This window comes from Thermobia domestica, chromosome 5, assembly GCF_964235325.1.
Source record: "Thermobia domestica chromosome 5, izTheDome1.hap1.1, whole genome shotgun sequence".
Taxonomy (NCBI): Eukaryota; Metazoa; Arthropoda; class Insecta; order Zygentoma; family Lepismatidae; genus Thermobia; species Thermobia domestica.
Genome location: NC_137458.1, coordinates 17,309,686 through 17,337,537, shown reverse-complemented (window position 1 = coordinate 17,337,537; position 27,852 = coordinate 17,309,686). Strand labels below are relative to the sequence as shown.

The window sequence follows — 27,852 nt, the reverse complement described above, 5'->3', positions numbered from 1 at the left end:
TATCTATGCCGGCTAGAACGATTTTGTGTACCAATGAGGAAAAAGGTAATCACTTCATCCTTTTCTGACAAAATTTGACGGCTAATATGTACGAGGGCACTTTCAAAAGTTTTCCGGTTCGATACTGAAATATCGCGCCATGTAAGAAGTCGTTCGTGACATCTAGCACCATCTATAAAAGTGTTTCACTTTCAGCTGTCCAGCTGCGTCAGTTCGTTGGAGGCACACTTACCTCTGGTGCAATAGATCCCTGGTTCAATCTGCTGTCACGCGAGATTGTGGTGGACAACATCGTGTCAGTGGGTTCTCTCGGGGTTTTCCTGTTTCTTCCCGTATATTCGTTCCATCAATTCTTTCATAATCATCCCAGTTTCATTAGTAATCATCTGTCTCATGTTGCTTAAACGGCATAACCGTGGGACACAAACCTACAAATTTCATTTCACCAAGTTTAGTTCCAATCGGCCAAGCAATTAAATTTCTCTGACAAACGAGTTGGAAAGTTCTAGTGGTTCGCCGGAGAACCCGTCTCTTTTTACTTTCCTTCAAACCTCACTTGAGGTACTTTATAATGGTGCAGATCATCTGACCATCTCACTATTAACAACAAATAATGCTTTAATTAATACCATGCCTACTCGGATTCATGCCTATTAATGCTGGAGTTCCAGTAATTGTGTAAAGTATCCATCTTTGTTACAAAGGGTCCCTGGTTCGATCTCTGGCCATGCATGTTTGTGGTGGACAACATCGTTGGTTTTCTCAAAGCAATTTTATTCCAGTGATTCTTTCATAATCATTCACGTTCACTATTAATCTGTCTCTTTTAGCCTAAAGGGCATAAATCCTGGGATGTAAAACCATAGAAATCTCATTTTATTTTCCCCAACAATTAACTTTTCCATCAGCAAAGTATGTAGCATTAACAATTCTGCATAACACTTCGTCATCAAACTTTCAACAGAGGTTGATTCATTTATATTGAGCGGAAGTCAATGTACCGCGCATGCGCAACCCATCGCCGTGAGATTGTTACGAGGCAAGCAACACTATCTCGTTAGTCATATAGTAGAGCAGTGTGATCGAGTGTAATCTGATGCTCCGAAACAGAACATATTCTGGGAGGAGTTCATTGTGGCCTTGTCCGACGCTAAGTTCACAGCGGCAAAATGTTTGAAGTGCGTAATTTCGTGTAGATGGTGTCATTATGAGTCGTATTATACGAAAATATGCGGAGCAGAGTCCTGAACCCACCACACTGACGCGAGCAACTAGAAACCGGCCACCCATGAGGAAGACCCTTCTCTATTGCGTGTAGTTCGGCGTATGGTGATCTCCGAAATACCCCTCATACAAGGTGCTATGGTCAGCAAATGCCGCTCATCGCAGGCGACGTTCAATCGTGTCATTCACAGAGATTTACGCCTCACAATCGTTCACAAGAGCAGTGTGTACACCTTGAAACCATGTCATGTGGCTGAGCGAAAAATGAACTGCTGGAGGCTGTATGAACGTCATTTCTAGGGTGATTGGTTGAAGTTCGTTATTATCCTTGATGACACGTGGATTTATCTCACAGACTATGATAAAGTTCTTGCCATTACTTGTAGACGCTAAGAGCTGAAACAAGTTTTTCTGCCAGTGCGCAGAGTTTTCCAAAAGAGTTTGTGATTGTGACCAGTTTCTCGTGCAAGGGGCAAATTGTCTCCAAAAGGTGGAGCGAAACGTCAAAGACAATGCCGCGTATTATCAGACTCATGGCCTGACCGATGAACAAGACGTGAACAAAGTTGAACTCCGCCAAGACAAAGCATCTAGCCACAGGGCGAAAACATCGCTGGAATCCTATCGCTGAATAGGACAGGAAATTGGAATTTCGGCAATTCCTTCTCTCATCCCGTCAAGAATTCAGATGCCAGCCCAATGGGCTACTGTGCCTTCGGACTCCTGAAGCGGCGCCTATCCCATCGTCGAGTCCACACCGTGTCAGGCCTGTGGAAAGACTGTAAAGAGAAGTAGGATGTAATACATATGGTGCAGTTGCAACACAGTCTCCTGCAATGGAAACTCCGATGCCGATCAATAGTCAGTAGAGTTGCCGTGCAGATCGACCACAATGCGGTGGTGGGAACACGGCATTTCCTCAGTAAGTGGAACATTCAAAATCGGCTCAATATAAATGGATCAACCTTTGTAGAAGTTGTACACATTAACATTGATTATTAATTAAAGTAATTCTACATGTTAATCGTATATTAATAAACAATATTTAAAATTAAATCATGTAGTCAGTGGCGTATTTACGATTGTGTTTCGGGAGGGGCTTTGCCTGGAAATGTGAAAATTCTGCAAGATATTTTATTTACTTTACTTTACTATTCGGGAGGGCTTAAGCCCGGAAGCCCCCTAAATACGCCACTGCATGTAGTAGTAGTATGTTTAAATAATTTTACTCCCTCTTCTAGAATACTGATTGTTTCACCTGTCAGTATTTAAAATAATATTTTGAAGTTATTTGTAGTAATATGAATACTTTGAAAGCTAATCTGAAAATGGACATTTACCCCAAGTAGATAAAATAACACTATGACCCAGCTACCACCATTTTTCCTTGATACCATTATACGATAAATGTTCAATTAAGATTTTTCTCGCAGTAATACTGTTACAGAAATCTTGTTTTCTCCTTTTTAATTCTGAGAAACTGTTGAATAATGGCTACATAATAACGAGTAGATAATGCTTGGTGTGAGAAACTGCATAAGATTATCCTGGTCGCCCTTTTAATTAATGTTACTACGAGGTATGATCATGCAATGAAAGTCACACGACACTGGATTTATCGCCTATTATGTAGACATAAAGAAGAGAGATTAATTATCTCACAAAGACATCTTAATATAAAAATGTCTTGTAGCAGCTATTAGGAAGAATGTATAACGTAAGAAATTGAAGCAACATGAACTAAACACTTTACGAAATGATTCAAGTAATTTCGTTTTGTAATGAACAGATTGGTTAACGTATAAACAATTTACGAAGTGGTCATTTTGGTCAATGCTTTAAAAATGTTTAGTGTCAAGTTGCTTAATATGTGAATTCTGTTCCATAATTACTTGTGTATATAGAACATATTTTTAGTTATATATATATATATATATATATATATATATATATATATATATATATATATATATATATATATATATATATATATATATATAATGATTATTTACAAACAACTTTTACTGATATTCAAGTATTTCTTTTTCATAACATTTTATTTGTATAAAATAGTAATATTTTACTTATAGGTCTTCTTGCGTAATCTCTCTTGAAGCAGGGTTCTACTTATTTAGATCAGTGGTTCTCAAACTTTCTCATAACGCGGACCACCTCTTCATTTAGAAAGTGATCTGCGGACAACCCTTGCAATGGTATTTGAAATTTCACTTGGTATTTAAAAATATACCAATTAGAATTACCACTGAGAAGAAATATCATGGATCTGGGTATATATTTTTCGAGGTGTTTCTCATCTTTTTATTTATTTTTTTAGAAATCCTAGAATTGTGGGGGAGGGGCTTGATATTTATAAGCATAGAAATAATTAATATTTACTTTTTTTTTTTAAAAAAAATATGGAATTGGTAGTGGTGAGAGCTTTCCGCTACTTGAAGAGGAAATCCATGAAATTCCGAGACGTCGTGCTGTCAGTGTACGTATGTACAACTGCTTTTGAAAAAGCGCCCTAACAAAGAAGGGATTTCTCTCACTTGAAATAGTCCTATATAAGGGTTGAGACTTCAGGGCAGAAATTTGGTAAAGTAGGAAAACATTTAAATTTACAAACGTAGGTATAATTTCTAATTGCTTTCTTTTTAGTAATTGAGAAAATACTTCTTGCATAACAGTTGTGAGTTCCATTTTATTGCAGTTCATTTCAATTTTTAGGCGTCGCGGACATCCAGGTACCCACGGACCCCACTTTGAGAACCATTGATTTAGATGACTCCTATCAAATATATCGTTAAAATTACTACGTCGATAGCAGATATTGTGATTTTTTATTTATTTATTTATTTATTTATTTTATTATTATTATTATTATTATTATTATTATTATTATTATTATTATTATTATTATTATTATTATTATTATTATTATTATTATTATTATTATTATTATTATTATTATTATTTTGTAAGTAGAACAGGGAATTTCTTCCCTTTTAAGCTTTTCGGTTATGTTTGGCTTACACTAACGAGACTGTTTCTGTGGTGATTAACTTTTGAACTTCTTACGGTATTGAGTTGGTTAGTTAAACTACAGTGTTTATGGTTTGCAGAAAGGCATTTATGAATTATCTGATTAGCACTTTGAGGGTAAAAAAAATGCGTTTCAATCCTGGACATGCATTTAAATTTGGGTTTTAATTTCTTATGAAGTGAAATCGGAGAATTTGCTCATGCATAAACATCCTGGTTCTGTATATTTTTAGAACATTTATAATAGAGATCAGGAAAGAAGAAAAAAAAAAAACTCCTTTCATGTGTAAAATAAAGATATGGCCTAAATTCACTTGTGCGTTTAGAGTATTATATTTCAGTTTCATGCAGCAACAAGCTGCAGTCAATTAGAAACAACTGGGCGTACACACAGTGGAATACAGATGTTTTGAGAAAGATAATCTTTGATGCATATTGCACATCCATATAGGGCAAGTGCATTCAGCTGCATTTTACGAGTTAAAGATTCAAGAACGCCTTGTTAAGTTTATGAAACACATCTATAGACCAATATATATATATATATATATATATATATATATATATATATATATATATATATATATATATAGTTTGAAGCAAGCCCTGCGTGAGAAAGCAAGTGCACGTTTTTATACATAAAAAGCCTGGAAGGCAGAAGATGTTACGGGCTGTTTTATATTCTGTATTTTTTTTTTTTTTCGTATTATAGTGCACAGTTGGATAGAAGAATATAAATTGTATCGTATGTGTGGAGCAAGTGTCCTTAAGGAGGTTTGAAGACTCTTATATTCAACTTGCTTCCCACGTCACCTGAATAATTCTTTCTTACATTGCTTTTTTTTTTAATTTTACTTATTTTTTCTAGCAGTTGGAATGTACTACACAAGTACCATGAAACATCAACACGAAAAAAGCAAGCCATAGGCTATAAATAACTTACTTTAAAGCTTTCCTGAGACTAATAACCAGGCTTTCCTTTAGAAATAATATATATAGGGTGTTTCAAAACAACACTGACAACGTTTTGGGAGGTGATTCCTGACACCAAGATAAGACGAAAAGTATAGACCAACCTGGGTGCACAAATGCTTCCTTTCGGAGTTACAGGCTATCGAAAACGAAAAAATGAACTGTACAGGTCCATAGCTCCAAAACTATGGGACCTACCGTAGTCGGGTCAAGACTTCACTTAGGAACTAATATGTGCACTATACAAAAATACATGTTTTACAATCCAAAGGTACTCACGCAACAATTTTTAAAGAGGCAATTTGGCTACGGGCATATAATTTGAAGTACTTACCAACTACCTCTATAAAATTTGTTGCGGAAGTAGCACAGTATTCTGAAACATGGATATTTGGATAGGACACATATTAGTTTCTCGGTGAAGTCTTGACCCGACTACGGTAGATCCCATAGTTTTGGAGCTATGGACATTTAAACTTCATTTTTTTATGTTTTCGGTATCCTATTACTCCGAAATGAAACATTTATGCACCCAGGTTGGTCTATACTTTTCGTCGTGTCTTGGTGTCAGACAAATCACCTCCCAAACGTTATCGGTGTTGTTTTGAAAAACCCTATATTGACACACATATTACTTGTATATATATACATACAAAATCGTACATTCTGTAAAATATTGATATCTTGTGTGTCTCAGTCGTAGACTCACATTGACCAGTTTGAATAACAGATAACGCTTTTTGCTTCTTGTACAATCAAGAAAACTATGTCCAAATTGATCGAATAGTTCCGAAGCTATTTACAAGATGAACATATACGCAACTACGATTTTTGTTGATGACTGTAGCCAATATTTTGGCTGAGCTACGTTGTATAAGAAAAATAGAAATTTCTCAGAAGAAATAGCTGTTTTACACCATATTTGGAAGAAAATTTCAGAGGGGAAAGAAATGTCTGATATAATCACTATTTCTGCCGTAGTATGTGTATGTATGTACTGTATGTGTATGAGAGAGTTAGAAAGAGAGAGAGAGAGAGAGAGAGAGAGAGAGATGGAGAGAGACGTCGTAAGGACTTGAAGGAATGTACATTCGTCCAAAGCATTTGTATTTTTTGCTTCATAAAACTCCTGGCAGCAGCACATCGTTAAAGTACCTTTTTTTTAAAATTCTTTTTTCTTTTTTTTTTTTTTAAAAAAAAGAATGTTTATATGCATTTTATGTGTAGTTCCCCTACGTGGACTAATGGTTCAAGTTTCAAGAAGTCTCCCAACAGCAGCAACAATAGTAATAATAATAATAATAATAAAAACAGGAAAGGAAAAGTTTTTTCCAGAAAGGTTGTTTTGGTACCAGTCTACAACAGACATTGTCTGCTTCACATGATCTATGGATGGAATGGAATGGAAAGTGATAATTATTGTCCATGGTTGTCAGTTGAATTTTCCTCATTTATTCCTTTTTTTTTTTTTTTAATTTTTGCTTTGTAACCCAGCTACTGAACTAGAAACCGATAATAGGAATATAATAAATGAAGCTTATACTACTGTATGTAATATGAAGCTAAAATTTTTGACTACAATCATAACCCAAGTGTGTAGCAAGAAGATTCGCTGGGGGGGGGGGCAGATGAAGAAAAAAAAACATTATAAGGAGAAAATGACTTCAGTTACCATTTTATTCAGTTCAAACGTGAAAATTTTCGTGGAGGACAACTCCCATAGTATGGGTTTACTTTAATCGTGTTTGTCAGTGAAACTCCCAGTACGTACACCTACGTATTTCCATGAACATAACTCTTCTAAGTACAGAGTGGCCCAAAAGTATATATACAGTCATGTACTGACCGGTCATGACATTTTATATCAATTACTTTTTGTTATCCATGCAGGTATTGACTTAGTTTCTTCCCTATTTATTCTTAATTTATTTTTTACTTATACCTTAAGCTCCGAACAAACCAAAGCAAATAAATTCATTATCTTAATAAATTAAAATGTCATACTAGAACGATGCTAGTCTCTATACCTACTTTTGGGCCACTCTGTATACATGAATCTGCACTACTGATAAACAGATTTCCATTTGTGGTGCACCTCATAAATACTTAAGTAGGCCTATATGTAAGTGTGCTGTATCAACTGACTTTTTTGATCCTTTCAAATTATATATATATATATATATATATATATATATATATATATATATATATATATATATATATCACTAGTACCACCCATGCTACAATTCAGTTAAAACATTTCAAAGCATGCATATCGTTGTTCAAGTAAGTACCTGCTGTTTTTCTGATTAATTATCCAGATATAGTCCTTACACAATGACGCATACGCAGTGAAAACCTCTAGAATTCGGGAAATTCCAACGTCTTTTTAAATTGAGTACTTTTTAAAAAAAAATAAATAAAATGTACTTTCTTTTTTAAACAACGGAGAACACAAGTAAAAAACAAATCATTTATTGGCTACACTAGTGGCAAGTACAGTACATGATAAATTTATGCTAATCACGTCGAGGGCAGTCGTACGAAAAAAGGAAAGATGTTCGCCGTCTTCTGATGGTGCTAAATTTAGAAAAACTCGTTTCGCGAACGTTCGTCTTAATAATTCACGGTCTGTTACCACTGAACAATAGAAAGAATAAAAAAATGAAAAGCTAAAGCGCCAGCCAGACTCGTGGCTATTTTGTTTCCTTCACTTGTAACATATAAGGCATCGGTTCGTTCTTGGCTCGATGCTAGACAACTTGGACATTAAAAAAAAAAGAAAAAGAAAAAAGAAAAAATAGAAAATATTGTTATATAAAAGGACAAGAAAAATCACAAGGACAAGACTTGTTCGTAAGAGAATCGGTGCCATCACTGGAAAACAGTGATTTAGTCACTGAGTCTATACAAACCGAGTAACCGAGTCACAAATGTCCACTCAAATGAGAATATTGTTGTTCCCTGGTCTTCAGGCCGTTGTACACTGTAGGTTAAAATCGGAGCTACTTAATTAAAAGCTCTGATTGTTTACAATTAACTTTTTTCTTCTAGTTTAACCACAAACCACTCCCCCATATTTATGCAATAATTATCAAAATCAATCAGGCAAAGGATAGCAGATATCAAGATTAATCAGGCAAAGGATAGCAGATATCAAAATCAATCAGCAAAGAATAGCATATATCAAGATTAATCAGGCCAAGGATAGTACATATCAAAATTAATCAGGTAAGGGATAGCATATATCAAAATCAATCAGCAAAGAAAAAAAATGAAATGAAATCTTTGAGTTTTACGTCCCACAGTTATGCCGGTTAGGCTAAAGGAGACGGCGATGATGAGTAATGAATGAAATGGTGGAATGAAGAAAGTGGGAGGAAACGGGAGAACTCAATCAGCAAAGAATAGCATATATCAAGATTAATCAGGCCAAGGATAGCACATATCAAAATTAATCAGGCAAGGGATAGCATATCAAGATTAATCAGGCAAAGGATAGCATATATCAAAATTAATCAGCAAAGGATAGCATATATCAAGATTAATCAGGCAAAGGATAGCATATATCAAAATCAATCAGCAAAGGATAGCATATCAAGATTAATCAGGCAAAGGATAGCATATAGCAAGATTAATCAGGCAAAGGATAGCATATATCAAGATTAATCAGGCAAAGGATAGCATATATCAAGATTAATCAGGCAAAGGATAGCATATATCAAGATTAATCAGGCAAAGGATAGCATATATCAAGATTAATCAGGCAAAGGATAGCATATATCAAGATTAATCAGGCAAAGGATAGCATATATCAAGATTAATCAGGCAAAGGATAGCATATATCGCAATCAATCAGCAAAGGATAAAATATATCAAGATTAATCAGGCAAAGGATAACATATATCAAGATTAATCAGGCAAAGAATAGCATATATCAAAATCAATCAGCAAAGGATAACATATATCAAGATTAATCAGGCAAAGGATAGCATATATCAAGATTAATCAGGCAAAGGATAGCATATATCAAAATCAATCAGCAAAGGATAGCATATATCAAGATTAATCAGGCAAAGAATAGCATATATCAAGATCAATCAGGCAAATGATAGTATATATCAAAATCAATCAGCAAAGGATAGCATATATCAAGATTAATCAGGCAAAGGATAGCATATATCAAAATCAATCAGCAAAGGATAACATATCAAGATTAATCAGGCAAAGGATAGCATATATCAAGATCAATCAGGCAAATCATAATAGTATATATCAAAATCAATCAGCAAACGATAGCATATATCAAGATCAATCAGGCAAATGATAGTATATATCAAAATCAATCAGCAAAGGATAGCATATATCAAGATTAATCAGGCAAAGAATAGCATATATCAAGATCAATCAGGCAAATCATAATAGTATATATCAAAATCAATCAACAAACGATAACATATATCAAGATTAATCTGGCAAAGAATAGCATATATCAAAATCAATCAGGCAAGGAATTGCATATATGAAGATCAATCAGGCAAAGAATAGCATATATCAAAATCAATCAGCAAAGGATAACATATATCAAGATTAATCAGGCAAAGGATAGCATATATCAAAATCAATCAGCAAAGGATAACATATATCAAGATTAATCAGGCAAAGGATAGCATATATCAAAATCAATCAGCAAAGGATAACATATATCAAGATTAATCAGGCAAAGGATAGCATATATCAAAATCAATCAGGCAAAGAATACCATATATCAAGATCAATCAGGCAAGGATAGCATATATCAAGATTAAGATCAATCTGGTTCGAACATCCTGTTTTAAACAAGTATCGGAGCGTAGATGCATCTCGAAAGTAATAAATGCAGTAGTAGAACACTTGCTTGCAACCTCAGACAAAGGTTGTTAGCCTTTTTTGTGTCTGACTTTGTTCAAAACGCTCTGACGTAATTTATTTCCTGCCAGTCGTAACAATAACTTCCTTTCTCATGAGGCCTTACTTAGGTCAGTGCTTTCAATTCGCTTCGTTTTCTCCCTCTGTCTCTCTCTTATTATTATTTTTGTACGCTGAGATAAAACGGCAGGAGAGAGGGAAAGGTGTAGTTTATAAATGTTGTGTATTATACCACAGATAGCAATCGGCATAGTTCCGGTTTTTATTCTTTTCCAAAATTAAACATTCCTTTATAGAAGTTGGCAATATTGCTTCCTTATACAAAAGCCCATACCTAATTGTACTTCAGGTAATAACAATAAATAATAATAATAATAGATCATTGCACGGCATCTGTATATGCGGCAATTTTAAACTATGTGATTACAAAGGCAATATCGCAATTATGCGCCGTAGGTTGAAAGAGACACACAACTGAAGTCTTGCATTAGTGGTTAGCGCATGTGCTTTTGATGCATGAGGCCACGAGATCAATTCCCGGGTAGAGAGTATCAAATGCACTACACTGGTTCATACGAGCGGCCCAAGATTATGCTTGTTAGGCTGAGGGAAACGGATGATTAAGACAATGAATGTTGATGAAAGACTTGGTAGAATGATAATGTGGAAAGAAAAGCCCACAGACATGATGTTGTCCATTGCAAACTTACTTGACTGGCGATCGAACCAGGGACCCCCCACACAAGAGGTGAGCCCTCTACCACTGAGCCACCGGCAATGAGCTAATTTTGATAATTATAAATAATGATGATAACTTTGAGCTTTATCTCACTAACCATACACTACGTACTGTTGTCTTGCTAGCGTTGTAATGAAGAGGTTGATGAGAGTGTGCTCCAGTATCAGCTTCACTTTAATAAATGGAATGGTACGATACTTGTACAGTATCAAATTTTAGGGTTTACAATTTTTTTCAGTTTCTCAAAAACTACGCATGAGATTTTTATACTAATATATATATATATGTGAGTTTATTTAAGTCAATGATGTCTGTCGATTGATATTTATCTCGCGTCTGGACTTCTCCCCATGCAAATAGGGATGCACACGAGACAAGATTTGTGGCTGTCTCGTCTCGAAAATGTGTTGTAAAAGTGATGTCTCAACTCGAAAAATGTATATTTTTCTATTGGAAGAGCCGTGTCTCGACTCGAATTTTGTCAGGAAAATCCTGTCTCGTCTCGTCTCGTGTGCTTGCCTACAAGAGAAAAATTCGTTCTCCGGACATTGGTATATTGTACAAATATACGATATCCTCTTGCTTACTATAGAAATCAGTACGGAGCATACGTTATCAGTGTGCTACATAGGCACTCCCCTTAGATGTTACATCATGCCGTTGCAGGATGTCTGACATCTAACAGTTTTCCGTATATCACATGCATATACTTATGTCTCCATCGTCAGCTATATGTTATATACGTCCATTTGTATGTGAGATCCTGACCGCCTACATTGTTTCATACGGAAAATACGTATAGATGGAAAACTTGTACAGAAAGTATTATAAAGCATGCGTTTTCAGTTATACGTCTCCTGTACGTTAAGTCCAAAAACTACAGGAATTACGCATGTAACCTTTTTAAGTACGCCACCTACAATTTTTTTCTCGGTGTACATGCAAAACGCTAATGCTGTAATATTGTAGAAATTAGGAAAATAATATTGAATTAAAATTGCTAATTTTACTTCCCATGATTGTGTTCTTTACCTTAAAAAAGATGGATAATTAAGGGGCCGAATCATTGAGAAATTAAAATACCGCAAATTTTACAGAAATTATGTGATATCTTCAAATAGATAAAAGATAGTCGAAATGTGGAACAAGAGCGCTCTAGACAATGTTATTTTGCATGAGGTACCGTTATCATGAGTCACCTAGTAGCTTTTTGTTTGCAGCCATTTATAAACGCGAAAATAAATGCCGATTTTCTAAATGTCTGGAAATCGGAAGCAGATAAGTGTGTCGTGATAACGGTATCTCGTGTAAAATAATATTATCTAGCGCGCTCTTGTTCCACTTTTAGATTATCTTTTATCTATTTGAAGATATCATATAATTACTGTAAAATTAGCGGCATTTTAATTTTGCCGTGATGGGGCCTCTTAATAAGGAAAGAAGTGGCGGGATGAGAATGTGAAAGCAAACATGAGGGAATACGGACAAAATCTCGCGGCCGAAACATTGTCGCCCAAAATCTCGCCGGCCAAAACATCGCCGCCCAACATCTCGCCGGCCAAAACATCGCGGGACAAAATCTCGCCGGGCGAAAACCTCGCGGGCCAAAATCTCGCCGGGCCAAAACCTCGCGGGCCAAAATCTCGCCGGACCAAAACCTCGCCACCTAAAACATCGCGTGGCCAAAACCTCGCCGCGAATGAAACTTTTCTTTAAAACTTACCCAATGAGTTTCTTAGTATGCAATTCCACATTACATAATAATAATAATAATAATAATAATAATAATAATAATAATAATAATAATAATAATAATAATAATAATAATAATAATAATAATAATAATAATAATAATAATAAGAAGAAGAAGAAGAAGAAGAAGAAGAAGATACAAAACATCGTGTGCGTGGACTTTCTCGGGTTATTCCCGTTTCCTCCCACTTTCTTTATTCTATCATTTCCTTCATCCTGGTCATCTATGACCAGGTCAAATACCCGTGATACTTCTTCTGAAACAGCGTCTTTTATACCGTCATCCTTATCATCTGTTGGAACATTTACATTTTGATCAGGCGAGATTTTGCGTATGGCGATATTTTGAGGCGCGAGGTTTTGGAAGACGAGGTTTTGGCAAGGCGATTTTTTGACCCGCGAGGTTTTGGCCAGGCGAGTTTTTGGTCCCGCGAGATTTTGGTCCGCGACGTTTTGGGCGGTGAGGTTTTGGCCAGGCGCGGTTTCGGCCCGGCGAGATTTTGGGCCGCGAGGTTTTGGGAGGCGAGATTTTGGCCAGGCGAGGTTTTGGTCCGCGAGGTTGTCGCCGCGAGGTTTTGTACCCAAACCTATATGAGAACCCCTAGAAAATCAATTGACATGAAGTTGTTCACTACGAACTCAATTGGCCTGTGATCGAAGGAGTTGCCTCTGGGGCCTAAGATGAACGCTCTAACCTGGGAGAAAGCACAGCGGTTTTGTGCTAGAGCACTTATCTCTGATGCGTGCGGTCCCAGGTTCTCTCCCCGGGCAGTGGTGGACAACATTGTGTCCGTGGTTTTTCTCGAGGTACCCCCGTTTTCTCCCACATTCTCAATTCACCAAGTCTTCCATAAATCATTCATTTGCTTTAATTATCTGTGTTCCTTAGCCTAAAGAACGTAATCGTGGGACGTTAAACTGAAAGATTCTCTAGTACTTAACCACCATGCACACCTCCCTCCCCGACAAAAATAATATATCCTCTAAAATACATTTTTTAATGTTTTAAAAATTAAGGGGGAAAAAATCATTTATACGTTTTTACGATTCAGTTATTAGCTTCTGAAATATGTTTCGAAAAACGACCGCTACCGTATCTGTCAAAGGCTTTGCCCCTCCCATTGACAAGTGACCCTTCGTTAGCAACCATTAAAGAACATTAACCTTAGAGCAGTTGTGCTGCAATACTTTACTAGTTTGTTACTTCTTGAAGAAGACAAAACGACGAAAACAACTCTTAGAAATTCCCAGAGTTGAAACATTAAAAAATACACTGTTGAGAAATCTTTCTTTGTTCATAATATTCAGTAACTTCATTTTGTGGTCGTTTTCACATAACATAACAGCATCATAAAAAGGAAAATTTAACCAATGAGGATTTCCTTTTTGGAAAGATGACGTACTTAGAACAAGATACGAAAGGAAAATAGCCGCATTAAAAAAAAAGACAAATTCTTTTGTTATTATTTTGCCTTATGGGAGAGAGAAGTTTAAATTATTTATTATGTATATGGAGAGAGAGAGAGAGAGAGAGAGAGAGAAGAAAAAGAAGAAGGAAAAGGTGAAGTCGAGTTCAAATGTTTTGAATAAAGTTCAAGGGTCGAAATTTCCTTTTGTATGCAGCTAAAAAAAAAATCTGTGCGCTGAGAGTTTTGTTTTTTGTTGTAGGCTTAAAGCAAGTCGCAGTGTCATAATGTACACCACTTAAAGAGGTTTGGTTTCTTACAGTGTACAATGTGCAAATTGAAGTTTGAATTTTTGCATTTCCCTCTCCGCCCATTCTCCACTTAAAAAACTTAAGTAAGATGAACTGATATTTGAAAATAGAAGATATTTAAGAGGCTTAATCACTGCGAAATTAAAATACCCTAATTTTACAGTAATTATGTGATATCTTCAAATAGATAAAAGATAATCGAAACGTGGAACAAGAGCGCGCTAGACAATATTACTTTGCATGAGGTACCGTTATCACAAGTCACCTAGTAACTTTCCGTTTGCAGCCATTTATAAACGTGAAAATAAATGCCGATTTTCTAAAACTGGCTGGAAATCAAAAGCAGATAAGTGAGTCGTGATAACGGCGTCACATGTAAAATAGTATTATCTAGCGAGTTCCACTTTTCGATTATCTTTAATCTATTTGAAGATACCTCATAATTATTATAAAATTAGCGGTATTTTAATTTCGCCGTGATGGGGCCTCTTAACTCTTTAGATTTGCCGTCTAAAAAGGCCATTTACTTTCATTTTATCGTTGCATTCTATGGACAGATTAGAACATATTTTGCACCTGAGCATTATACAAACCCGTTAACCTGAACAACACTGTCGCTAATCTATCAAGCAAGGAGATATGAATACTTGCTCTCATAAGAGTACATTACTGATTTTTTTTTATTGCCCATATCTTGAAATTAACTGGATGGATCACTTGTTCGCTCCTGGTTCGATATCGCCCTTAATCATTGCTTTCCTTTAGCCTATAGGGTATAAACGTATGAAGGTTTAATCAGTTTTTCTCAATATCTTTAGTCTACCTCAGGGGCGCACTAAATAATAGCTGTATTTAGTTTGTAATAATCAAAATAATTTTAATATGGAGTTATTAAAACTAAAGAATAACGTTATTTAAAAAGTACTTCACAAAAAACCGAAACAACATGATACGTAACCAAATGCAGTTGAGATCGTTTCTCTAATCGTTGTCTTAACTTAGAATTTAGGGGCGTTGTTTTTTCTGGCAACACTGTAATTTTAATGGATGGCAACACTGAACATTCTTCAGGTTCATATTTTCTGTTGTAGAATAACATTATCTATGATTGTGGTAAGTTGCATTTCATTATCTCCTTTCACTTATGAATAAACAAGCAAAAGAAAAATGGTAAATTTTGTATTATTTTTAGTAAGGCAGGCTCTTAACTGGTCAAGTTATCCTCACGGGGTTCTCCTGTTTCCTCTCATGTTCTCATTCCACTAATTCTTTAAGAGCCTCTCTTTCATTAATCATCTAGTGCGTGGAGTCTCTGGTTCGATCCTCGATCAAGTAATTTTGTGGTGCACAACATCGTGTCTGTGGATTTTCTCGGATTCTCCCTTTCCTCCCACATTCTCATTCCACCACTTTTTCCATTATCATTCGTGCCATTACCAATTTCCGTGATCATAGTCTCCCTTAGCTTAACGGGCATAATCCTAGCACATTAAACTGAAATTTTTAATTTAATTTCATTTTCTTCCATTAATCATTCGTTTCATTAGTTAATAGAGCATAATCATTCGTTTCATTAGTTAATAGGGTATAATCATTCGTTTCATTAGTTAATAGGGCATAATCATTCGTTTCATTAGTTAATAAGGCATAATCATTCGTTTCATTAGTTAATAGGACATAATCATTCGTTTCATTAGTTAATAGGGCATAATCATTCGTTTCATTAGTTAATAGGACATAATCATTCGTTTCATTAGTTAATAGAGCGTAATCATTCGTTTCATTAGTTAATAGGGTATAATCATTCGTTTCATTAGTTAATAGGGCATAATCATTCGTTTCATTAGTTAATAAGGCATAATCATTCGTTTCATTAGTTAATAGGGCATAATCATTCGTTTCATTAGTTAATAAGGCATAATCATTCGTTTCATTAGTTAATAGGACATAATCATTCGTTTCATTAGTTAATAGGGCATAATCATTTGTTTCATTAGTTAATAGGACATAATCATTCGTTTCATTAGTTAATAGGGCATAATCATTCGTTTCATTAGTTAATAGGACATAATCATTCGTTTCATTAGTTAATAGAGCATAATCATTCGTTTCATTAGTTAATAGGGTATAATCATTCGTTTCATTAGTTAATAGGGCATAATCATTCGTTTCATTAGTTAATAAGGCATAATCATTCGTTTCATTAGTTAATAGGGCATAATCATTCGTTTCATTAGTTAATAAGGGATAATCATTCGTTTCATTAGTTAATAGGACATAATCATTCGTTTCATTAGTTAATAGGGCATAATCATTTGTTTCATTAGTTAATAGGACATAATCATTCGAAATGAAGTAAAATGGAAACAAAAAGTACCTGAAGTACGTAAACAGTAATGACAAATAGCAATCAAAAAGCAGGAGAACTAGGAGAGAAAAGCACTCTTTACTCTTATTCCTGAGACCTACTGTATAATTAGCTTTTTATTTCGTCTGCTTTTTGACCTCGTTTTTCCCCCTCCTGTTGTTGAAGGTGATATATGATAACATCATTACAAAACGACACTTAAATGAGTAAATGCTGTTTTCAGAATTAGTATTACTGTATTTCGTAACTTTCACATGCGTATGTTCTCATTCTTTTAAACAAAGAGGGGGAGGAGGAAAATCTACCTCTTAATCAGCATTTCCTCATTCTTTTGGTGCTTCACACATTTCTTGGCTGTCTAAACTAGCAAAGAATGGATTCATATTGTAAAATGGATCGTGCATAGTCTGTATTATAAGAAATAGAACAATATGTAAACATTATTTGAAAGATATTTAAAATTCATAAAATATTTAAAAATCTTTTTATGTCTCATGGTTATGCCCTTTAGTCTAAACGAGGCGGTTGAACCAATGGAATTAAAGAATTATGAAATAAGAATGTGGGAGATAACAGAAGAACCCCTAGGAAACCAATGGACGCAATGTTCTCCACCACAAATACACTTGCCCTTGAATCGAACTACATACCTCTCGCATCAAAATTCAGCATTCTACCTCTGAACCATACCGCGCTCTACTTCACCATTTGCATTTGTTTTATATTTCCATATTTAAATCTCGTTTCACTTATTATGCTTATTGTATTTTTCTTGCATTCATCTTCGTGTGTTTCAATTTCTCTTTTGCGCAGTTTCGAAACTACTGTGAAAAGAGTTACTTTTGAAATCGATTCTATTCGTAGCTGAAACTGAAGTTGTTATTATCATTGCTAGTATCAAGAAAGTCACATATTTGTTGTACCTACTTGGACGTCACGAACCATCCATTTAGCTCTAACAAGTTTCAACAAAGCAGATCATAAGTCGGCAACATGACATGAATCAGGTAATAACGTGAAACGAGCTTGGCATCTTTTGCATGAAGTTGTCATCATTCATCGCCTCTTGTTTAGGATAATAAATTGCTCGCTTATGCAATAGGATTCTTTTATAATCTCAACAAAGGTTTAAGAGAGAGAGAGAGATAGTTATTTGTAAATATTCAATAGCAAAGAGGCAGTACACGAATCTCAAAACCGAACGAGTATAGATTACGGTGGCTCTTATTTTTCGACTTCGAGATTTTTTTAAAGTTGAGTCTTGCTCTCTAAAGTTGTTTTATACAAGCGTGCACTCAAAAATTTTTGTTTGGAGGTGGGGCTGGAGTCAATACAACAACGAACTATGTCTATGTAGTATTGAATGAATTAGTCCTAGAAGCGACAGTCCTATTAGCGACAGGAACTATTATCTATCCTATGAGCGACCGGTTCATTTACATTGAGATGATGGAAGATGATACAATTTCCTCTCGTAAAATATATTTACCTCTGGCGTTATTAGATTCCGAACAACCTTCCTATGAAAAATGAACGTGCCAGTGATACTGTTCGTCAAATATATTTATTTTTTTAATTGTTAGGGGAGACCGGGGCTATTTGAGTCAAGGGGCTATTTGGGTCAAACTTAAGAAAAAAGGTCACTGCGCATTTAATATGCGCACCAGTACGCTGAACCTACGTTCAGTTGTGAGTTCGTTGACTAAGGGAAGGTTGTGTATATCTTTGATCTTCAAGTTTCTTATCGCTTGTTGTGAATGTGCGACTATTCTGAGCAAGGTGAGTTGCAATACTTCATATTTTGCTCTGATATAAAATTGTGTTTCTATAACATAAGGCGCTGAATCTGTGTAAATGCAAATATTTGTAAAGTTATTACCGTACGCGTAAAACCGAACGTCCACATGTTATAACCGCAAGTTTTGGTGCTCTCCTCTGTTTCGTGTGAAAGTAATACGTTCCTACGTAAGCTTTAGCAAAATGGGGTTATTTGAGTCGAAAAAAATGGGGCTATTTGAGTCAATGGGGGCTATTTGAGTCAGGTGTAAACTGATGTGAATATATTTAATTTATGAATCTTAATTTTGTATTATGATTCAGCCTCTTATATGGTAATGTATGTAAAACAAAACACTTTATTTTCTTTTTAGATGGTACGGACATACAAACCAAAACATAAATACAACAAGTGGAATAATGAAGACATGGAAAAGGCAGTGAAAAGTGTAACAATAGGTGATTTGAGTTTGCGTGGAGCTTCACAGCTCTGCAATGTTCCTTTTGAAACTTTGCGAAGAAAAGTGCAGATCGAAAGGTTGAGACTAACTTTGGGTGATAATAACGAAATAGTTCAAAGTGCAAAACCGAAAGTCATAGGACACCCCACAGTACTGACAAACGAACAGGAGGAAGAGTTGGTGTTGCGAATTATGACTCTTGCGGAAAAGGGACTAGGTTGCACCCCTGAAACCATTCGAAAAGCTGTGCATCGATATGTAACGATAAATCAAATTCCGCATCCTTGGAAAAACAAAGCATTAGCTGGTGAGGATTGGTTTTCAAGTTTCATGAAAAGACATCCGAACTTATCATTACGAAAGCCTGAGGGACTTTCAAGAGCCCGTGCTGAGGGCGTTAATAAGGAAGCAGTGAGTGCCTTTTTTCAACTGTTGAAATCTGTTTCTTCGACGATTGGTGTCAACACAAAGCCACAACGTATATACAACGTTGATGAAACAGGTTTTCCTCTTAACAACAACCCAAGCAAGGTCATTGCCAAGAAGGGGAAAAAAGAGGTGGTTGCTCTCACTGACGTCGAAAGAGGCGAGAATGTCACCGTAATAGTTGCTTGCAACGCAGTTGGACAATACATCCCACCATTTGTTATTTTTAAAGGTCAGCGCATGAGAGAAGAATTCATAAACAATCTACCACCTGGTTCTCATGTTTCCTTATCAGATAGTGGTTACGTTAATGAAGAACTGTTTGTTAGGTGGCTCGAGTTTTTTCAAACAAACAGGGTTGAGGGAAAATGTTTATTAATTTTGGATGGGCATATTTCTCATTGTTCGCTACAAGCTCTGGAATTTTGTGAGCAACATGACATTGAACTTTTGTGCTTGCCACCTCATAGCACTCATGTATTACAGCCTCTAGATAGAGCACTATTTAAACCTATGAAGACTTTTTATCATCAAGAAGCTACGAAGTACTTTTATAACATCAGTCCATCAGAGCCCGGAAGTTCAGGTGATAATCGAATTACGAAAGCCAGTTTTGGAAAGATATTTAAGAATACATGGGATAGAGCAGCAATTCCATCATATGCTATACAGGGATTCAGTTGTACAGGCATATATCCATACAACCCAGATGCCATTCCTGAAGATAAGTTTCTTCCCGCCAGTTTATTCAACACTACTGAATTTGCAAGCAAAAGAACCGATATCACTTGTACAACTCTCACCTCTCCGGAAGATACAAGTTTAAGTTCAACTGCAGGAGTTAAAACAACAGCAGAGATTCCCTCTTCAACCTCAGCATCAGAATCTGAAGAACGTCCATCAGCAACACCATCATGCTCAACATCGACGTTCTTTCAAATTCTTCGCACTCCTACAAAAAATGTCAAAAGTATCTCTACGAAAAAGAAGCGAACTACTCGCCTACTCACTTCTTCCGAAAATGTCCAACAACTTCGTATAAAACGGAAGTTATCAGTGAAGGGATTTGGCAAAACTGGCTCGAAAACGAAAAGCATTAAGAAGACAATACTAAACAGACCTATGACCTCAAGTGTTACGTATGCTGCACGTGATAATGATAGTGATCAGAATAAATCCGAGGACGATGTACCATGCGGATTTTGCAATGTGAAATATTACTCTAAAGAATCAATCGGTAAAGGGGAGTGGATTCGCTGCCAATATTGTAAACAATGGTACCATGAGATATGTGTTGGAGCTTATGGGAGAAAACAGTTTGTATGCGGCAAGTGTCTCTGAGTTTCACATTTCTCGATAACTTTCATTGTCTCGTATTTCAGAAGTTTGAGAAACAGTGATTTCTCTGATGTTCGTATAAAAAATAATTATAATTCTCTTAGGTTTCTCTAGCACAATGTTTGGTTTTTCTCTTACTATACATTTGATTTTAATGTATAGGACTACTAATTAAACGTGATTTTAAACACAGGTGTTATTGTCAGTTCAGTTTTTATTTTAAAAGTTAAATTTGAACTAAATTTTTCATTATTAATGTGTGTTATTTTTATTTACTGAAAATTAATGCAGAAAATGTAGAATAGAAAACGATACGACGTTTCTTTTTATGTTATTTTGTCAGAGTTGCCTTTTTTCTTTGCTTTTACAAATGTTTATTTCAAAAAGGATAAGTCAAACTACTCGCAGACGAACCTGTATGTGTATGGTATTATGTAACAGATAAGAAAATAAATAGCCTTGTATTATTAGGACGCTGAAGGAGTTTATTCTTAACACCCTTTCTTAACGCCCTTTCTTAAAGATTTGCTCTACTTATTTTCTTTTCCTCTTGACTTATGTTTTTACAAGTTATATATAAAAGGGTATAATTTAATAATATATATGAATACTAATGTGATTAATGTAAACAATGTTGATACAGTGAAATACCCAAATAGCCCCCTGAGAAACCCAAATAGCCCCGTGATTTTTGCTAATCTCGAATTCTGCCATTTTTATTTTAAATTCGTTTCCTGAATTTCCATGATTTAACAGGTTCTTTATTCTTTAATATGTTGTACTATAATAATGTATGTTGATCATGGTCTAATTATCTAAACTCTAAAGTGCGTCATTTTTTGGAAATTTTGAGTTTTCCCTTACTATACTCAAATAGCCCCGGTCTCCCCTAATTGTTAAGGGTGTATGTTCCTTGTAATTGTGAAACGGCTGGAAGAAATCAAACTTCTAAGAACGTCAATTTTTCATAGTACATTTTGTTAAGTTCTAAATTACACTAGCGTGAAACAACTTAAAAGAAGAGGGAACCTTATCTTCTTCCATTATCTTAGTATGAACGAATTGGTGACTCACAGACCAGTTAACAGATCGAATCGGTCGCTCATATGGCAGTTAACAGTTCCTGTCGCACATAAGACTGTCGCAAGTAGGACGACACCGTATTGAACCGGTATTATTCTGCAGTAGCATCCGAAAAAATGATAAGTAATTGTAAAAACTTCCACGTATATTTTCAGGGGTAAATTGATAGAAGTAGATTATTTTTATAAGAGAAAGAGTACAAATGAAGTGTAGGATCAAATTTTCATACTACATCAATCATTTCCCTGTTAAACAATTATAGTTTTATTGAGAAAGTGGACAAATGTATGTTGAGGTAGGAAGTTTTTATGGGGGAAAGTCCGGACCCGGTGCATCCCTCATGTGGATGCACTCCCTGGTTCTATATCATGCCAAAGTAAGGCATAAGAATTGCCTAAAATAAATAATATTAAATGGTGCTTCAAACGATCTCAAGTTTTGAATACCTTTACAATATACAATCAGTAACGTAGCGTGTAGTTTTGAAATGGGTAGGCTGAAATTAGATTCGTAGCTAGAGAGTGGCTAGGAAGGGCCCAACTCCCTGAAACATGCAATTTTTGTTGTATGTATATATATGAGTGAAAAGTGAATTTAAGTCACTCTCCCCCCCCCAAAAAAAAAAAATATTCCGCCATTATTTAAACGATCACGTCTTAGTGTTCTGACTATGCTGTAATGCTTGATAGAAAAATGCTAATTCATGCAATATATTTTTCATACAATGCAAGAAAAAGTATAAGACTGGTTCTGTTTCCCTTATATTTCCCTTACACATATGGTTTCCTTACATATGCGATACTCGCATATCACGCATATACTGTATTACTGTTTCAAAGAAACAAATAAAAACGGATAGCTATAGGACGATCTTAAGTGTAACTTCCGCGTAACTTAAGCACTTCACCCACAACAACCCATATCAGCATGCTAATGGAAAACAGTGGAGCAGTAGCTCACAGTCAATTGATGATTTTTACAGAAAAAGCTATTTGTAGATTTAATGTATGAAAAAAAAATACCTCATCTGAGGTCTCCTTCAGTATCGATCTTCGAAAAACTTGCGGATATATATAGCAACGCAACGCAAAAAATACAACATAACTGTTATGTCAATGATCGAAAACTAAAATGTAAATTTTACGCTGTGATAACGCAATCCAGTACACAATAAGGTCCCTGATGAATTAATACTATTCATAATAACATTTTTATTCTCTCTGTCTCTCTCTCCCTTTTTTTCATGGTTAAAACTCGTTACTGAGTGTGGGCTTCTAAATTTTTCATAGTCTCTGTTCTATACTTTCTTACAAGACCGCATCCTGTCGCTTTTGTTTCCCCAAACACCCTAAAGGCTAGCCTTTCGTCAACAGTAATCCACTTTCGTTTCATCATGTTGAATTTGTGTATAGCTCAAGAAGTTGTCGTCTGCTGAGGGTGGCGGGAAAGTGATTGTTACCGCCCCATTCTCCTAATTGCATGAAAGAAGCGGGAGGCTAGCCGCCGATAGCCTTCAATGCGTTCTTGCAGAAGCTTCGCTTCAACTCGCTTGATGTTTAAACAGCGTATTATAAAATAAATCCATTTTAATAAAATTAATTGTATCAATATCCAAAAGCAACACTTGAGGCTGATGTATAAATAAATGGATAGGCTAAGCCTTATAGCCTTAATGGACACTACGTCCCTGTATACAATATGAGACAATGTGCCTTGTAAGTTTGGAAAGAAAATTGCAAGTTAATAAACATATACTATGAAAGGAATGACTATTAAGTGATTACAGCTAAGTTGGAAATAACATCAGATGTATGTTTGAGGTGAAAAGTACCCCCAAAACATGTCACTTATATTTTCCTGTTGACATTTTTGGACGTGAATCCACAATGGCGGATTTCAAGATGGACACCATGATGACATACAGTAATACATGCAGTTTTACCTCCATCATTTTTATCCAAGATGTGACGTGACGTTACTTCCCCTAGCCATTCTAAACTTAAAAGGCACTTTTGCCTCATATTGTTTATTGGAATCCATTGTAAAACTTCGGGGCAACTCTTTAAATCACAAAGGAAAGGAACTGTCCACCCTATTCTTAGTTTACTGTCTTAGTTTTTTCGCTTGCTTAATGTTTTATTGTCTTAGTTAGGGAGGGGGGGAGAAGGCAAGAACTTGCTTTCGGGCAGAACAGTCACTCAGACATAGGAATCATTACCCCGAATAATGTATTCTGTATTTTGGAATGTACAAGTTACCAAGGGAATCATTCTTTACAAAACATGACTGACATATTCTGTAAGATTCGCTTTTCCGTTGCTCAGACTGAGCTCAACGAGCGCCAAAAGGGCGTAACTGTCGAATTTTCATATTTTGAGTTAATGCTATGAGGACATGTATAATGGATTGAATTTTCTTGTGCCAAGACGCCTTAATGAAAATCTCTATCCTTGGAACGTTATTCGAAAAAGATATAAAGGTATAACTGAGTTACTAGCATTTGGTTCTGTGCCAGAGAGGCACATATCACTTAAGCCTCTAAACTAATAAAATTGCAGTTACGCCTTTTTGGCGCTCAACCATCGTTATATACAATGCAATCATACAACAAGTTTGTTCGTTTTTCTTTCTTTCACTGATGTAAACCATATAACGTTATTCAGGAATGCTTCAAATTTAGAAAAGTTAGCCATCTAGCTAAAACTAGACTTTAGCCATTTTCAAAGAGATCTGTTGGCAACACTGTAACGTATAATTATTCTTTAGGGACAATAGTAACAAAGACAGAAGATATAATATTCAGTTTTGTAAGAAAAACTTTACTTGTGAAAGAAATAGTTGAAAGCCAAACGTACACGAAATATCTAATGGCTTAAAGAAGCAATGGTGAAACATTCATTTGTGTCGACAGAATAAAATCAGAATACTCAGACTTAGTCATCTTATCATTCCCCTTGTGTGTAATCCAGTCTGACAACATTCTACACACGCAACAGACCAAGCTTCATTACTTACATACCTTTAACTGTCAACATACTACATTTTCTTTTTGTATGTGTTAACTGTTATTGAAAAAGACATTTATTTCTTTGGTGAATTTTTTTAGTGAATTGCCTGAGGTGAAGTTCGGTAAACGTGATGTATTTATGCATGAATAGAACATGAATGATAAAAAAAAAAAAAAAAAAATAGTTGGTGCCATAAAGTAGAACATTACCAGTAGCTACAGTAGAAACAACTTGCAAGTAATAATTATCGGAGAAGATCACCTTGGTGACAAAGGTAGATAACCTCATGATGGCCAATCCCATCGCACCCTCGATATTAATGGTTAAGGTTGATGTACTGTACCTAGATGAACAAATCGATTTTTGTTCCAGATCCCGAATGAAAATGTTGAAGGTTTTAATTTTATGATTAGTATTACTTACTTGTAGTTATTCCGTCTGACCAAGGGCCCGACTTAGAATGTGCGGGGCCGCAGGCCTAGGTTCCCAGCCAACTTACACACATACACACACAGACAGTATGCGCTCACCTTTCGTGTATGAAGTCCGTAGTTCGATCTCACCATGCACCACCTTCGTGGGTTTTGTGGTAGACAAACACCGTGTGCGTGTTTTTATTTAGGTTTTCCCATTTTCTTCATTCCACCATTTCCTTTATTATCATAAGCGCCGTCTCTTGTTAACCTCGGAGCATAATCGGAGCATAATCGTGGGATGTTAAACTTTTAAGAAATCTTTATTATTATTATTATTATTATTATTATTATTATTTGCCGCTTTCGTTTAAATTTGTTGATTGCGTACGCCACCTTTATTTGTCTGGTAATAAATTTATGTAGGGAAATCAGGGGCATCATTTCGGAAGGGCAGTGACACAATTGCCACCTCCCTTAGTTTGAGAAACACGCGCTTCATAATAAAGTGTATACTAATATACTAATAAAAGACGTGAAACTATTATGTCACTGGACAATCTTGCCCCTCGCTCTTGCAAGACATGAAATGAAATCTTTCAGTTTAACGTCCCACGATTGTCATTTAGTTTAAGGGAGGTGATAATTAAAGCAGGTAAATGATGAAGGAAGAATTGATGGAATGAGAAAGTGGGAGGAAACGGGAGTATCCCCAGAAAACTCACACGCACGATGTTGTCCACCACAAATTTACTTCGCCGGGGATCGAACTAAGGACCCCAGGCACCAGAGGTAAACGCTCTAACACTGAGGGGGTAAAGTAAGGGTTTATTTTCACGATATTTCTTAATTAATCATTTTAATCATACTGATATGGATGTAACAATTAGTCATCTATCCTAGTCATTAGAAGGTTACACCCTCTCTTTTATTGTAATGGTTTTAAAGCATTTTCGTTGATGACAGTATAGTAAGAGTACAAGCTTTATATACAAGTATTTTATAAAGTTGTTCTACAAATAACATTAGTATTACAGAACTAATTAGTAGCTAACGGCTACTAATTGGGCCATAGATTGTAAAATGTATTTACTCTTCATAATTTATTTGCAGTAAATATTTTTAAAAATACGATTTGAAAACCCATAACTAGTTTTACAATAGTTCCACTATATTATAATTCTCTGGCAAATACTTGAAGCCTACGCACCACGTCTAAATTCCTATTGTAGACGATCTAGGTTGTCTGTGTAGAAGTTTTTAAACGATGATACAAGACTTTGGTAAATACTCACTTTGAGTTACAGTTACCCAATGCCACAAAGTTTTTACACACATCAATTCCAAGAATTTGTTTATTTTCCTACAGCTTTGAGTAGGAGGTATACATACTGTGCTTTTAAAATTGCTTTTTTGCGTGCGTGACACTGAAGAGATAGGTAATTCTGCAAAGTATCAACACAAGAAAACCATCAAGGTACTAAAGAAAATATTGCCTCAGAAACAAAGACTATACTTAGATATGTGTTTTTTTTTTTTTTTTCGAACTGGAAATCCTTCTAAGACTGCCTTGCAACTGAAAATAATAATAATAATAATAAATTCTACTTTTTTCCTGTCTGTGGCTCGGTAACAACATTCAGGCCTAAGTTCGTTGCGACACATCTATGCGGTGTTTTCTATTGATTGATCTCATGTAAGGAAGGATGTGAAATAACTATGTTCTTCCTAGTATGGCTGATAGCCTAAATGATTCATGCTTACGGCGAAGTCAGGTAGTTGCAATAGTGGTGTTCTTCTGAAAAAATAAAGAATATAAGGTTATTATTATTATTATTATTATTATTATTATTATTATTATTATTATTAGTAGTAGTAGTAGTAGTAGTAGTAGTAGTAGTAGTAGTAGTAGTAGTAGTAGTAACTAACCAACTAACTAACTCTAAGGCAGGGTGGAAAAAATCGTGATTATTTTCAAAAATCATTATTTTTTATTTTTTTTTTTTTTGATTTAAATCAAATCTTTCTCCTCGTATAGAAATAATACAAGTCACGAACTAAAGGAAAAACATTAGGAATTAGTATTAGATGTTAAATATACCATTTACGTGAAAGCATTAGGGTCAAATTTTGAATTAATCCACAATCGTTAACCTATTTCAATCCTTAGCAAGTAAAGAAACGTTTATCAACTATTTTTTTTTTAATGTTATTGATATTTGGCAGAGGCATATCTTCCACATGAAACGCTCGTTTTCATACTGTGCTGTACATACATTTGAGCCTCATTGTATTATGATTATTATCTTCCATAATTGAAATAACAGAACAGATACGCGATTTTACTTATTTTCACTTTAAATTAATTTATTTCGGAATTTGATTCAAATCAACGATTTTTATTTAAAAATCAAGTGATATAAAATCGTGATTTCAATCAGACTAATTTAAATAAATTTACTCCGCTCTATGATCTATGGAACTTCGAGATTCAATGCCGCGTTTACAAAAGCTCTCCATTGACTTCTATCCTCAACCAATTGGATCCAGTTTCTGTTTTGAATTCCTATTTCTGCAAGATTCATCTTAATATTGTCCTCCCATCTGTGCCTACGTCGATTG

At 35.3% G+C, this 27,852-nt stretch overlaps 1 protein-coding gene and 1 long non-coding RNA gene across 4 annotated transcripts in view; one reads left to right on the top strand and one right to left on the bottom strand.

Annotated features, from left to right (window-relative positions):
• The window catches only part of MESR3 (misexpression suppressor of ras 3), a 91,563-nt gene that overhangs the window by 54,449 nt on the left and 9,262 nt on the right, over positions 1–27,852 (top strand). The gene's annotated exons all lie outside the window — the stretch shown is intronic.
• Positions 23,401–27,852, bottom strand: part of LOC145685755 (uncharacterized) — a 67,236-nt gene continuing 62,784 nt past the window's right edge. Inside the window, exon 3 of the long non-coding RNA XR_014131482.1 lies at positions 23,401–27,028. This is a non-coding gene — a long non-coding RNA (uncharacterized LOC145685755). The remainder of the gene's footprint in view (positions 27,029–27,852) is intronic.